The 15,630-nt window shown below is 38.0% G+C and overlaps 1 pseudogene; it reads right to left on the bottom strand.

Moving 5' to 3' along the window:
* Positions 1-7,176: 7,176 nt before the first annotated feature.
* On the bottom strand, positions 7,177-15,338 carry LOC145513786 (olfactory receptor 4A47-like; annotated as a pseudogene).
* Between the last annotated feature and the right edge of the window lie 292 nt (positions 15,339-15,630).

The following is a 15,630-nucleotide window of genomic DNA, read 5'->3' as shown; positions in this document are numbered from 1 at the left end:
TCCAACAATAAAATTTCTTAATAATTAGCACTTATGAGCACTTAGTTGTATGACAGTTTATATATATGAGTTTGTATTTTATTTGATCTTGAAAATATTGCCATTATTTTCCATTTAGCAAAATTTGAGAAAGCCATATTTTGCCCAAATTTACATTATAAGTAGCAAAGCTAGGATTTGATCTCAGAGGAATCTTCCTCAAAAAGACTATGCTTTTGACCATGAGTGTATACTAAAACTTTTCACTTATTCCTAAAAAATGTCCATGAAATATATCATATGCAAAAATCCCACTAAAATGGAAAACTACAAAAACAAGGTTCTTAAAGTGAATAACTGGTTAAGATTAAAAGAAAAATGAGCTTTTGATACCAAGTCCAAGTTTGTGTTTCTTGTCCTGTGTCAGGCCAACAAATTGAGACACACATTTTTAAGGTAAGGGGTGGCAAATTTATTCAGAAATCTAGTAGAGTGAGGATATGGTGGACTAGTGCTCAAAAGGACAACCTTGCCTGGGTTTGGGTGCTAGTTCTCTTATAGAATAAAAATAGAGAGGTGAAGGGGTAAAGTAAAAAAGGTGATATGTGTGTGGTTAGTCACTCAGTCATGCCTGACTCTTTGTGACCCCAGGAACTGCAGTTTGCTTCTGTCCATGGGGATTCCCTAGGCAAGAACACTGGAGTGGGTTGCCATGCTCTCCTTCAGGAGATCATCCCAACCCAAGGATCAGACCCAGGTCTCCTGCATTGCACGTGGATTCTTTACCATCTGAGCCACAAGGGAAGCCAAAAATGTGATAAGCTGATGCAAATATTTCCTGGTTCTGGCCAAACCACAGAGGGTATGCATTATTTTCTTCTTTCCTGCAGTCATTCCCAGGGTGGAGTTGTCAGAACGTTTCCTTGAGCTAAATAAATGTAATTTTTCTTAATGTTTAGACATGGGAGGCAGCATTCCCAGAGATGGACCATTTCTTTTGTATTCTATAAGCTACAGGCAACATCTCTTTAGTGATTCATTTGTAGCAATAGTAATAGAATACAAAATTAAAGTAAAAGAAACAGGTCCAGTATGGAGTCATGTTTGTTCTTTCCCATTACAGTTACATTGATTTTAGTGTATCTATATAAAGAAGTGAAGCAATAACCAGGAATGACTCAGCCATAAAAATGAACAAAATTGGGTCATTTATAGAGACATGGATGTACCTAGAGGTGTCATACACAGTGGAGTATGTCAGAAAGAGAAATACAAATATTGTATAATAATGTGTATATATAGAATCTGTAAAAAAAAATTGATATAAATGATCTTATTTACAAAACATAAATAGACACTCAGAAGTAGAGAAAACATATGGACACTAAGGGGGGAAGGCAGGAGTAGAATGAATTGTGATATTAGGACTGATATATATATACATACATACTATTGATGCTCTGGGTAGAATAATGAGTACTAATATAGGTAACTAATAAGAACCTACTGCATAGCACAGGGGACTCTACTCAAATCTCTATAGTGACATAATGAGAAGAAAATAGAAAAAAAAAACAGAGCTATATGTGTATGTATAGGTGATTCACTTTGCTGTATAGCAGAAAGTAGCACAAAACTGTAAAGCAACTATGAGTGCATGTTTGCTAAGTTGCTTCAATCGTGTCCAACTCTTTGTGACATTATGGACTGTATACTGCAATAAAAATTTAAAAAGAGAAGGTTTTTAGGTTTACAGAAAAACTGAGAACATATTTAAGAAAATTTCTATATATTCCACACAATTAAAATTCTTATATTGCTAATGGTACAACTGTTACAAATTAATAAGCCAATATTTATACATAAAAATAAAGCAGTATGAGGAAGCAGAGAATTAGTAACATCTATATAGACTGGTATGTAAAGATATTCAGAAGGGTAAGTAGTACAAAGGAAAATTTATACCTAGAAAAAACACACACACACACATACACACACATGCACACAAACACACACACACACACACACACACACACATATATATATATATAAATACACTTGCAGTTTGAAAATATTAGTTGAATCTCAGGAACTGAGAGAGTGCATTTCGAAGTACTGCAGAACATCTTTTGGGATGTGTATTCTACTTTCATTTGCCTGGATTCTACATTTAGTATTTAAAATTATTCATCTTATTTTCAAATTTGATTTAAAAATTAAATACTACACTAAAAAATTCATGTGTAAAGTAAATGAAATAAAAAAAAAGAATGGTACAAACAGCATTAAAATGCTAACTAATATAATAATAAGAATGAGGTAAAGTATGAGAATTCAACTTAAAACCAAGAATGAGAAAGTAATGAAAGTAAATGAAGAAGTTAATTAAAAATTAGTGTGTTTTATAAAAATTTCTTTCACTAATTGATTCAGTTCAGTTCAGTTGCTCAGTCGTGTTCGACTATTTGAGACCCCATGAATCGCAGCACGATAGGCCTCCCTGTATATCACCAACTCCCAGAGTTTACCCAAATTCTTGTCCACCGAGACAGTGATGCCATCCAGCCATCTCATCCTCTGTTGTCCCCTTCTCCTCCTGCCCTCAATCCTTCACAGCATCAGGGTCTTTTCCAATGAGTGAACTCGTCACATGAGGTGGCCAAATATTGGAATTTCAGCATCAACATCAGTCCTTCCAATGAACACCCAGGAGAGATCTCCTTAGGATGGACTGATTGGAACTCCTTGCAGTCCAAGGGACTCTCAAGAGTCTTCTCCAACACCACAGTTCAAAAGCATCAATTCTTCAGTGCTCAGCTTTCTTCACAGTCCAACTCTCACATCCATACCTGACCACTAGAAAAAACATAAACTTAACTAGAGGACCTTTGTTGGCAAAGTAATATCTCTGCTTTTCAATATGCTATCTATGTTGGTCATAACTTTCCTTCCAAGGAGTAAATGTCTTTTAATTTCATGGCTGAAATCACCATCTGCAGTGATTTTGGAGATCCAAAAAATAAAGTCAAGCACTGTTTCCACTGTTTCCCCACCTATTTGCCATGAAGTGATGGGACCAGATGCCATGATCCTAGTTTTCTGAATGTTGAGCTGTAAGCCAACATTTTGACTCTCCTCTTTCACTTTCATCAAGAGGTTGTTGAGTTCTTCTTCACTTTCTGCCATAAGGGGGGTTCATCTGCATATCTGAGGTATTGATATTTCTCCAGGCAATCTTGATTCCAGCTTGTTCATCTTCCAGGCCAGAGTTTCTCATTGTGTACTAAACATATAAGTTAAACAAGCAGGGTGACAATATACATCCTTGACGTACTCCTTTTCCTATTTAGAACCAGTCTGTTATTCCATATCCAGTTCTAACTGCTGCTTCCTGACCTGCATACAGGTTTCTCAAGAGACAGATCAGACGGTCTGGTATTCTCATCTCTTTCAGAACTTTCCACAGTTTATTGTGATCCACACAGTCAAAGGCTTTGGCATAGTCAATAAAGCAGAAATAGATGATTTTCTGGAGCTCTCTTGCTTTTTCGGTGATCAAGCGGATGTTGGCAATTTGATCTCTGGTTCCTCTGCCTTTTCTAAAACCAGCTTGAACATCTAGAAGTTCACAGTTCACATATTGCTGAAGCCTGGCTAGGAGAATTTTGAGCATTACTTTACTAGCATGTCAGATCAATGCAATTGTGCGATAGTTTGAGCATTCTTTGGCATTGCCTTTCTTTTGGATTGGAATGAAAACTGACTTTTTCCAGTCCTGTGGCCACTGCTGAGTTATCCAAATTTTGTGGCATATTGAGTGCAGCACTTTCACAGCATCATCTTTCAAGACTTGAAATAGCTCAACTGGGATTCCATCACCTCCACCAGCTTTGTGCATAGGAATGCTTTCTAAGGCCCACTTGACCTCACATTCCAGGATGTCTGGCTCTTGGTGAGTGATCACACCATCGTGATTATCTGGGTCATGAAGATCTTTTTGTACAGTTCTTCCGTGTGTTCTTGCCATCTCTTTTTAATATCTTTTGCTTCTGTTAGGTCCCTACCATTTCTGTTCTTTATCGAGCCCATCTTTGCATGAAATGTTCCCTTGTTATCTCTAATTTTCTTGAAGACATCTCTAGTCTTTCCCATTCTATTGTTTTCCTCTATTTCTTTGCATTGATCTCTGAGGAAGGCTTTCTTTTCTCTCCTTGCTTTTCTTTGGAATTCTGCATTCAGATGGGAATATCTTTCCTTTTATTCTTTGCTTTTCACTTCTCTTCTTTTACAGCTATTTCTAAGGCCTTCTTAGTCAGACATTTTGTTTTTTTGCATTTCTTTTCCATGGGGATGGTCTTGATCCCTGTCTCCTGTACAATGTCATGCACCTCCATCCATAGTTCATCAGGGGTAGTGGCCGGGAGAAGCTACCCCATGTATGATGTCAGGGGCAACAGCTGGGAGGCGCTACCCCATGCCCAAGGTTAGGGGCAGTGGCCGGGAGGAGCTACCCCACATCCAAGGTAAGGAGCAGCAGCTGCCCTTTGCTGGAACAGCCGTGAAGAGAAACGCCACATTCAAGGTAAGAGAAAACCAAGTAAGATGGCAGGCACTGAGATAGGGTATCACAGGGCAGACAGACTGAAACCACAATCACAGATAACTAGGCAATCTGATAACATGGGCGACAGACTTGTCTAATTCGATGAAACTAAGCCATGCCGTGCGGGACCACTCAAGATGGACAGGTCATGATGGAGAGATCTAACAGAATGTGGTCCACTGGAGAAAGAAATGTCAAACCACTTCAGCATTCTTGCCTTGAGAACCCCATGAACAGTATGAAAAGGTAAATGATAGGATCCTGAAAGAGGAACTCCCTAGGTCTGTAGGTGCCCAATATGCTACTGGAGACCAGTGGAAAAATAACTCCAAAAAGAATGAAGGGATGGAGCCAAAACAAAAATAACACCGAGTTGTGGATGGGACTGGTGATAGAAGCAAGGTTCGATGCTGTAAAGAGCAGTATTGCATAGAAACCTGGAATGTTAAGTCCATGAATCAGGGCAAATTGGAAGTGGTTAAACAGGAGATGACAAGAGTGAACATCGACATTCTAGGAATCAGCGAACTAAGATGGACTGGAATGGGTGAATTTAACTCAGATGACCATTACATCTACTACTGTGGGCAGGAATCCCTTAGAAGAAAAGGAGTAGCCATCATGGTCAACAAAAGAGTCCAAATTGCAGTACTTGGATGCAATTTCAAAAAATGATCAAATGATCTCTGTTCATTTCCAAGGCAAACCATTCAATATCACGGTAATCAAAGTCTATGCCCCGACCAGGAACACTGAAGAAGGAGAGGATGAATGGTACTATGAAGTCCTACAAGACCTTCTAGAACTAACATTCAAAAAAGATGTTTTTTTCATTATACGGGACTGGAATGCAAAAGTAGGAAGACAAGAAACACCTGGAGTAACAGGAAAATTTGGCCTTGGAGTACAGAATGAAGCAGGAAAAAGGCTAATAGAGTTCTGCCAAGAGAACACACTGGTCATAGCAAACACCCTGTTCCAGCAACACAAGAGAAGACTCTACACATGGACATCACCAGATGGTCAATACTGAAATCAGATTGAATATATTATTTGCAGCCAAAGATGGAGAAGCTCTATACAGTCAGCAAAAACAAGACCGGGAGCAGACTGTGGCTCAGATCATGAACTCCTTATTGCCAAATTCAGACTTAAATTGAAGAAAGTAGGGAAAACCTCTAGACCGTTCAGGTATGTCCTAAATCAAATCCCTTATGATTATACAGTGGAAGTAAGAAATAGATTTATGGGACTAGATCTGATAGAGTGCCTGATAACTATGGACTAATTCATTAAGTGCTCTTTATTGAAGTCCCACTGAATGTATTCCACCTCTTTAAGTGCAATCATAAATCAGACATTATAGAGTGTACATTCTAGCAGGGAAATTATCATTACTTATGAAAAAAATAGTTCATTCTTTAATTTAATTATTATAAATCCTTTAGAAAAACGTAAAGCTTGCATCACATTTATAAAGTGTCAGGGAGCATTTAACAAGGGGCTTCCTGTGTTCTCTTTTTGATCTGTCATGAATCATCTGTTCTTTATTAATTCCTGAATATTCAGGAATTAAGAGGAGTGGCAAGCCGCTCCCGGGACTGAGGAATGCATGCATTTCCTTTGTTAGATTTTCCATATGGTGAAAAATAAATATTTTCGACCCTCTTCCTTTTTTTATATGGACCATATGGCATAAGTGATTATTCATAACACTCTTTCTTTGATATGGATTGTCTTCTAGCTTTATGATTTGTTTCCTTGTTAATTTGTAAGTGTGGTCTTTTGGTCTTTTTCTTTGCTGAAAAGCTACCTTGCAAAACAGTATATATACTCACACTATGTTGAATAAAGCATCCTTGTTCCATCAGAGCTTGGGTCCCTGTGTCTTTCTTTTTCTTTCTCTCTCTCTCTCAGGCTAATTCTCTGGAGAATGGAAACCCGCTGAGCTCACTTTCTTGTCCGGGCTTTCAAGACCTCCTGGAGAAGGTGCTCTGTGCCTACGTGAAGCAGTGCAAGCATTGTGTCAAAGGTTTTGTTGATTCTCTGCGTAAACCAGGGAATATCAGCCTCTTTCTCTCTTTTACTTTCTTATTGTCGACTCCAGACCACCAGGTTCTGGTCCATTAAAGGACCTCAACAAATGGCACCAAGAACAGGCATCTGGTACCCGTGGACGTTCGAACGGAGTAACTCAAGGGCCTATTGAGGTTGGTAAGTACTAAGACATGGGTAAAACGGCTGGAAAGCCCCATCACTTTTCTACTTTAATTCATTATTTATTTAAAGTTCAGGGACTTCCGGTTTCTCACAAGCAAATAGAGGCTTGCCTTCAAACAGTGGTTGAATGCAGCCGTTGGTTCCCTGATGAAGGCAGTTTTGATTTAGAAATTTGGCACCGGGTCAAAGAGAATGTTAAACGAGCCACCAGACAGAAAAAAAATATTCCCATAGATTTCTGGCCCCTATGGGCTCTCATTTAAGTGGCGATTCTGCCATTTCAAGGTAATTCTAATCCTCCTGATATTCAACAACAGGCAGAACACTTATTACATGAATATGAATTAGATATTGAAATCTTACCAAAGGCCCAATTAAAACAACATAAAATATTTCAGAATTTTCCTACAAGTCCTGCCCCGATTGCTCCAAACTCTCCTCCTCTGCCAGCGGGCACAAATCCAAAAGTCTCTCCTTTGCTAGAACTTAATGATTCTGACAATGAGTCTCCTAAGACGCCTTTTGACATTAAAACTGAAAACACCTTTCTGAAAAACAATAATAAGGTTTTACCACATACTCTTAATTGTAAAAATTTGCTGCCTACTTACTCTCCTTCACGGCAGAGGCTCTCTGAATTTCTGGCTTTGCAATCACAAGTCTCTGAAGCTGATAGTTTTTCTGCCTTTCCAGTTTTAAGAAATCCTGATGCTCAAGGACACATAGTACCTCAATATGAAGGTATTAACTTTTTTCACATGCAACAAATAAAAAAGGTTGTAACTTTGTATGGCCCACATTCACCATTTACTAAAGCACTTATAAATGCTATAGCATCCTCTATTGGAAAATTTATTCCCTATGATTGGTTAATTTTAATAATACTCTCCTTAAACCAGGGAAACATCTTCAGTGGACAATGTGGTTTCATGATATAGCCAGAGATCATGCTAACAGAAATGCTCGAGCTAGCGCTCCTCCAAATCAAATTACTTTTGAGATGCCAACTGGTACAGGACAATTTGAGGCTATAGAAGCTCAAATACAGTGCCCTCCTTTGTTGCATGAATAATTAAAAACAGTGGCCCTTGAAGCTTGGGATTGAATTACTCCTCAAGGGGAGCCTACAGGTAGCTACACTAAAATAGTGCAAGGACCTAATGAAACATGCTGATTTTTTTTTTTTTTTTTTTTTTTTAGCTAGATTAGAAACTGCTATTCCCGGACTGTAATTGGAGAAGAAGCTAAAAAGCACCTAGAGAAACTACTTGCTTATGAAAATGCAAATCAGGAATGTCAAAAGGCTATAGCTCCAATTCGTGAGATAGGGACTATTATTGATTATTTAAAGGCTTGTCACAATCTAGGATCAGAAACTCATAAAATGCAAATGCTAGCTGAAACAATGGCTGCTTCCTTTTAGAAAGGGAAATGAAGGATGTTTTATATGTGAAGATAAGAACAATTTCAAAAGGGATTGCCCTAAGAAAGCTAATAAAAAAACCTCCAAAAATCTGCCCTTACTGTCGTAGAGGAATGCATTGGGCCAAAGACTGTAAATCTAAATTTGACATTGAAAAGAAATCTATTCCAGGAAACTCCAAGCAGGGGACCCCCTAGATCCCCTTCAACAAAAACCAGGGACAAATTCCATCTTTTCCCTCAAACCCTCAACTTCTGGCAGTGCTGCCTTTGATATACCAGCCCTAAATGACTTTCTCCTTTACACTCAAGCAGTCCCCTCTAGAATACCTAGTGAACTTTTTGGAGCCCTGCCCCCACAAACCTTTGGTCTTTTACTTGGCGAATCTAGTTTGACTTCTAAAGGAATTACTGTTCACCCTGGATTAGTTGATTCAGATTGTAAAGGAGAAATTCAAATTATGATGTCATCTCAGATCTTATGGCAATTCAAAAAGGGGGACAAAACTGCTCAATTACTTCTTTTACCTTACATTTCTATTAATTCCTCTAATGATGTACAGATGGGCAGATTAGGCAGTACAGATCAAAAACAGTCTTTTTGGACATCACTGGTATCTCAATTTGCCCTATCAACTATAAATATCAAAATTAATGGTAAAAGATTTTCTGGTCTCCTCGACACTGGATCTGATATTACTATTATTTCCAAATATTTATGACCCAAATCCTGGCCTATACAAAAATTTTCTTGCCAAATTGCAGCTATTTCTCAAACTAAAGTACAAGAGGTTTATCAAAGTACTCAAATATATCCATGTGAGGGACCAGAAGGCCAGCCTGCAACATTAAAATTTATGTGATAGATGCACCCCTTAATCTAATAGGAAGAGACTTACTTATGCAATGGCAAACTCAGATATACATTCCACATTTCTCCTAGGGTCCACTGCTCATTTAACAAACAATACAATTATTAAAATAACTTGGAAGAATGACGAGCCTATTTGGACAGAGCAGTGGCCCCTCATGAAAGAGAAAATACAGGTGGCTAAAGAACTTATAGATACACAACTAGAATTAAAGCATATTGAGGACTCTTGCTCTCCTTGGAACTCTCCTATTTTTGTTATAAAACAGAAATCTAACACATGGCGTCTCCTAACAGACCTTAGAAAAGTTAATGCATCTATGAAACCTATGGGTGCATTACAACCAGGATTCTCATCACCTACCACCATACATCAAAATTGACACGTTATTATTATTGATTTACAAGACTGCTTTTTTAATATACCTTTACACCATTTAGACCGAGAGAGATTCGCTTTCTCTCTCCCTTTTCCTAATCATATCAGACCTCATAAACGGTACCAATGGACTGTGCTGCCACAGGGATGATGCATTCTCCCACCATGTGTCAGTACTACGTAGCTAAAACCCTTGAGCCTGTGAGAAAATAATTTCCTAACTTTCTTGTTATTCACTCTATGGATGATATATTGTTTTTGGCTCCATCTATTTTAGAAACTCAACACATGTTTGATATAGCTCAACTATGCTTAAAGAACTCTGGATTAATCATTGCCCCTGATAAAATTTAAACCTCTACACCTTACCATTACTTAGGGTTTGTTGTTAATAGACAACATATTACTCCCCAACTAAGTCAGATCTGTACTGATAAATTATCAACCTTAAATGATTTTCAAAAGCTCTTAGGTGATATAAATTGGATTAGAATTTCTTTAGGCATTGCTAATTATCAACTGAATAACCTATTTAATACTTTAAAAGGAGATCCTGATTTAAATAACCGTCGTTCACTTTCTCAAGAGGCACGAGAGGAACTCTATTTAGAGCAAAATAAATTACAAAAACAATTTCTTACTCGCATCAGACTAGATTTACCTCTAGAATTATTTATACTCCCCTCTCTTCATTCTTCCCACAGGACTTCTTGCCCAGCAAGAACACCTGACAGAATGGATCTATACCCGTTTTAGGGGAATAAAGTCACTTATACCCTAACTTGATTTAATTGCTCTAATCATTATCAATGGAAGAAATAAGACTAAAACTCTAATTGGCTCTGATCCTCATAAAATTGTAATACCTATCAATAAATCTCAGTTTGAGAACACATCACAAACTTCTACCCATTTCCAAATAGCTTTTCTGAAATATTTTTGAGAAATTTCATTTCATTATCCTTCTGGTAAGCTGTAGAATTTCTTCAAAAATACTGAATTTATTATTTCCCGCATTATCAGCTCACAGCCTATACCACAAGCTGAGGTTTTTTTATATAGATGGGACTAAAAATGCCGAAACTTCATTCTGGTCTCTTAAGGAATATAAAGTCTTTTATACTAAATTTCATTCTGCTCAAAAAAATGAATTGTATGCTCTTATTCAAGTTATTTGCCTACATCCTTTCTCCATTAATATGGTCTCTGATTCCTTACATTTAGTTTTTGTGTTAAAAAAATATAGAAATCTCCACCATAAACTCCAATCAACCTATTATTCAACAACTTTTTTCTCGAACTGCAACCCATTATTAGAAACCGCACTTCTCCCATTTATATTACCCATATTCGAGCACACTCCTGTCTTCCGGCCCTATGACTTATGGTAACGAACAAGCTGATAAACTTATTTATTTTGCTACTCCGGTGGAACAGCATGCTCTGTTGCACAACAATGCTGGCTCCCTACACCAGCTATGGAAAATCCCATACCGCCAGGCTAAAGAAATTATTAGTAGTTTCTCTACTTGTAGACCCCTACATCTTCGACCCATCGCACAAGGTATTAATCCTCGTGGTTTGCAACCTAATGAACTATGTCAAATGAATGTAACTCATTGCCCTGAACTTTCTCCATTTTCTTTCTTGCAAGTCTGTATTGACACCAATTCTTCTTTTATATGGGCCACACCTCTTTGTGGTGAAGCTGCACAACACGTTATAACTCACTTATTAGCTTGTTTTGCTGTAATGGGAACTTCTAGTTCTATAAAAACAGACAACTGCCCTGCCTGTATTTCTAGACACTTTAAACAATTTTTATAATCTTTTTCTATTAAACATATTACAGGTATTCCCTATAATCCACAGGCACAAGGCATAGTTGAACGAGCACATCACACACTAAAATTGCAAATAAAAAAAAAATTTAAAAAAGGGGGAATACACAGGAACACTACTGTCTTCCTTATCTAAAGCAAACTTTACTAGATTCCAACATAAGGTATTTTCTAAACCTATAATACAGCTTTGTTTGTTTTAAGTTTTTTAAAATTACCACAGGGGGATATCTTAACAACAGCAGAGAAACATTTCGAGGAATTGAAGGACCCTTCTCTTCCTCTGTCCATTTGGTACCAAGATGAGTTAACGAAATAATGGAAATCTGGGAAACTAATCTTACTGGGAAAGGTTTATGCTTGTATTTCCCCAGATGGATCCAAAGAACTCACATGGCTTCCTCTTCGGAAGATTCGACCCAAGGGGGCCCCCAGACTTCAAAATAGAGACGAAACAACAAAAACTCCAGGAGGAAGAAATTCCAATATGGGCCATGGTGGCTCTAAAGATCTCCAGGAAGCACCACCCTCGGTGGCATCAACCTTATAATCTTCCCACTTGGGGACAAATAAAACCCTTACTAATCAAGCTGAAAATTTGGTCTTTCAACAGGGAATGCCTTGGGGTCCTGAATACATTTCCCTGGCAATGCTCAGTCTGCTTGCCTATGCCTCCCCCGTTTGAGCAGAACTAACTTATAATACTTACTGGGTTTACATACCCAACCCCCCTTTACTACAGGTGGTAGAATAGACGGAGAGAGGACCAATAATTTCAACTAATGACTCTATACATATGCCTTCTCCCTGGAGCATTAAAGGGCCCTCACACCCTGAAGAAAAAGGGAAACTAATTAATATTTCTCTAGGTTATGAAGTCCTTCCTTTGTGCATGGGCCCAGCAGAATTATGCATAAACGTTAGCCAACAAACTTGGACTTTGACCCTGCCTCCCAAAAAGGACTTTCGGATGTTGCTTGGATTATTAACTGCCCTTTCTTTCTGTGAACCATCTTTATACTACTGAGACTTTAGGGAAAGTGTTAGGGAAAGAACAAAGAACATTATGCAAAGGGTTTACTTGTAAAAACTTTACATATACTCCTGTTCGTTGGGACAAATGTCAAGCCAAATCAGGAAAATTAATGTTTGTGGCTAATCATACAATTGTCGATTGGGGACCCCATGGTATGTGGTTATCTAACTGCTCAGATGATATTAACAGCACTGTGTGTGACTATGCCACTCAAGTAGCTTGGAAGGTTACTGACACCAGGATGGAGCATTACCATGACAAAGGACTTCTTGGGTGGCTTGAAGGTGGATTAGCCCCATCTCATCCTAGAATCATCCTTGATAAACAGATTGGGCTTGAACAATGGGACATCTGGAAGCTTGCTGCGAGCACCAAAGAACTTGGGACTTGGACCGGACATTTCACAGGGGCCAGTCGTAGTCATAGTAACTATTTCTTTCACTATAATCAATCATATTTTATACAGGCCTGTGTCCCACTTCCCTTTGTTATAGCCATAGGAAATTTACAATTTAATAAGACTTTATGTTCTGTAACTTGTATTAATTGCAAACTATATACTTGTCTTAACTCCTCTATTTCCTTAAGAAATTGATTCCCTTTTGATTCTTCAATCTCAACATAATTTGTGGTTACCAATAAATCTCCAACAGCCCTAGGAAGAAGGTCCTGTGGCTGGACCTGCTTCCAGGTTACTTACTAAACTGCTCCAACGATCTAAATGATTCGTTGGATGGCTGATTCTTGGTATTTTGGGGTTAACAGCTATTTGCACCACTGCTGCCGTCACTGGTGCTGCTTTATATACCTCAATTCAAACTCATAATTTTATCCAAAATTGGACTGAAGATGCCATAATATGTGCGCTACTGAGGCTCAAGTAGATGAGGATATTCAAGAGGAAATATAGGAACTAAAAACAACCATCAAATGGGTCAGAGATCAATTAATAGATTTACAAAAACAAGTGATGCTAAAATGTGATTGGAATTCTACTCAATTTTGTGTTACTCCTGTTCAATTCAATCATAGTGCCTACAACTGGGAACAAATCAAATTTCATTCACAAAACATACATGATAATGTCTCTGTGAATGTACAATTACTGCAAAAGGAAATCTTTGAAACATTTTCTAAATGTCTTCCCTCTTCCACTAATTTGGAAACTTTAGCTGAACAACTACTAGCTGATTAATTATCTGGGCTAGACCCACGAGGACGGTTTCAAAGTATTACCCACAGCATTGGATCTGGAACTGTAACTTTGGTGATTGTTTTGGTAATTATATTTGTTGTTTACTGTTGCCTTTCTATAAAGATGGTTAATACTAAACAAACTCAAATGGTCAGGACCTTTTTTACAAATAAAATATAAAAGAGGGAATTGTCAGGGAGCGTTTAACAGGAGGCTTCCTGTGTGCTGTTTTTGGTCTGTCATGAATCCTCTGTTCCTTATTAATTCCTGAATATTCAAGAATTAGGAGAAGTGGCAAGCTGCTCCCGGGACTGAGGAATGCAGGCATTTCCTTCGTTAGTTTTTCCACACAGTGAAAAGAAACTATTTACGACCCTCTTTCTTTTTGATGTGGACCATATGGTTAAAGTCATTATTTACAACCCTCTTTCTTTGATATGGATTGTATTCTAGCTTTATGATTTGTTTCCTTGGCAATTTGTAAGTCTGGTCATTTGGTCTTTATCTTTGCTGAAAAGCTACTTTGAAAAATAGTATATATACTCACACTATGTTAAATAAAGCATCCTTGTTCCATCAGAGCTTGGGTCCCCATGTCTTTCTATTTCTTTGTTTCTCTCTCTCTCTCTCCCTCAGGCTAATTCTCTGGAGCGTGGAAACCCGCTGAGCTTACTTTCTTGCCTGGGCTTTCAAGACCTCCTCGAGAGGGTGCTCTGTGCCTATGTAAAGCAGTGTAAGCCTTGTGTCAAAGATTTTATTGGTTCTCTGGGTAAACTAGGGAATATCAGCTTCTTTCTCTCTTTTACTTTCTTATCGTCAACTCCAGACCACCAGGTTCCAGTCTATTAAGGGACTTCAACAATAAAGACTTCAACATTCCAAATAAATTGGTCCTAAGGCTAACTTCATAGCATTAGTCATCTCAAAATTTCTTAGACTGTAGATTAATGGGTTCGGCATGGGGGTTATGACTGTGTAAAACATGCTCCATGATTTTTCAAAGGGGAAGGTCTTAGCAGGTCTTGAATACATGAAAATACAGGGAAGAAAGAAGCAGAAAATAACAGTGATGTGGGAACCACAGGTCTGGAGGGCTTTCCGCCTCTCTTCCTGACTCAGGTTCTTCAAAGAGTGCACGATGACTCCATAGGAGATGAGTAAAAACAGAAACACAATAGTGCAGATCAGTCCTCCACTGGCCACAACTAAGATGCCAATGATATAGGTGTCAGTACAGACAAGTTTCCATAAAGGGTACATGTCACACATGTAGTGATCAATGACATTGGGACCACATTGGGAGTCCATAAACAGCGCAAAGTTGAATTATTGAGTGTAGAAAAGCCCCAACCCAGGACACCACCAGAAGTACAACACACACCCTCTGCCTCATGATAACCAAGTAATGCAAGGGCTTATGGATAGCCACATAGAGGTCATAGGCTATCACCAGCAGAAGAAAGACCTCTGATCCTCCAAAAAGGTTCTCAGTAAAGAGCTGGGTCATACAAAATTGGAAGGATATTGTATTTACCCCAAAGAACAGGTCTGAAATCAATCTGGGGGAAACGGAAGAAGAGTAAATTAAATCTATAAATGATAAGCTAGCAAGAAAAAAGTACATCAATGAGTTCAGGGTCTTACTGAAAGTTATTGTCACAACAATAAGCAGGTTGCCCATCACAGTTAAAATGTAGACAAGCAAGAACATAACAAAAAGGACTTTCCGTTCCTTTGCATTCTGTGTGAGGCCCAGGAGGATGAAATAAATTACATTGTTCCTTGGCTCCATCTAATCTGGATGGAAGCAATTTACCTGCAAAACAAGGGAAAAACACTTATAAATGCATTTTATTTATTTATTTGTTATTTTTTTCACTTGTCCTTATTCCCTTTATTCATTTAAAAAAATTATTTTTCATTTGACGGATAATTGATCTACAGATTTTTGTTTTCTGTCAAACTTCAACATGCATTTCAAATTAATCTTTTCATTAATCCATTCAGTTAAAACAATGTATATGGAGTTTCTGTGTCCAATGCATCACAAGCATTTTAATTACCAACTAGAATAAAGTATAGTT

Source organism: Giraffa tippelskirchi, chromosome 7, assembly GCF_054371585.1.
Source record: "Giraffa tippelskirchi isolate mGirTip1 chromosome 7, T2T-mGirTip1v1.2.pri, whole genome shotgun sequence".
Taxonomy (NCBI): domain Eukaryota; kingdom Metazoa; phylum Chordata; class Mammalia; order Artiodactyla; family Giraffidae; genus Giraffa; species Giraffa tippelskirchi.
Note: the sequence above shows the minus strand (reverse complement) of the source record. Positions and strands in the feature narration are given on the sequence as shown.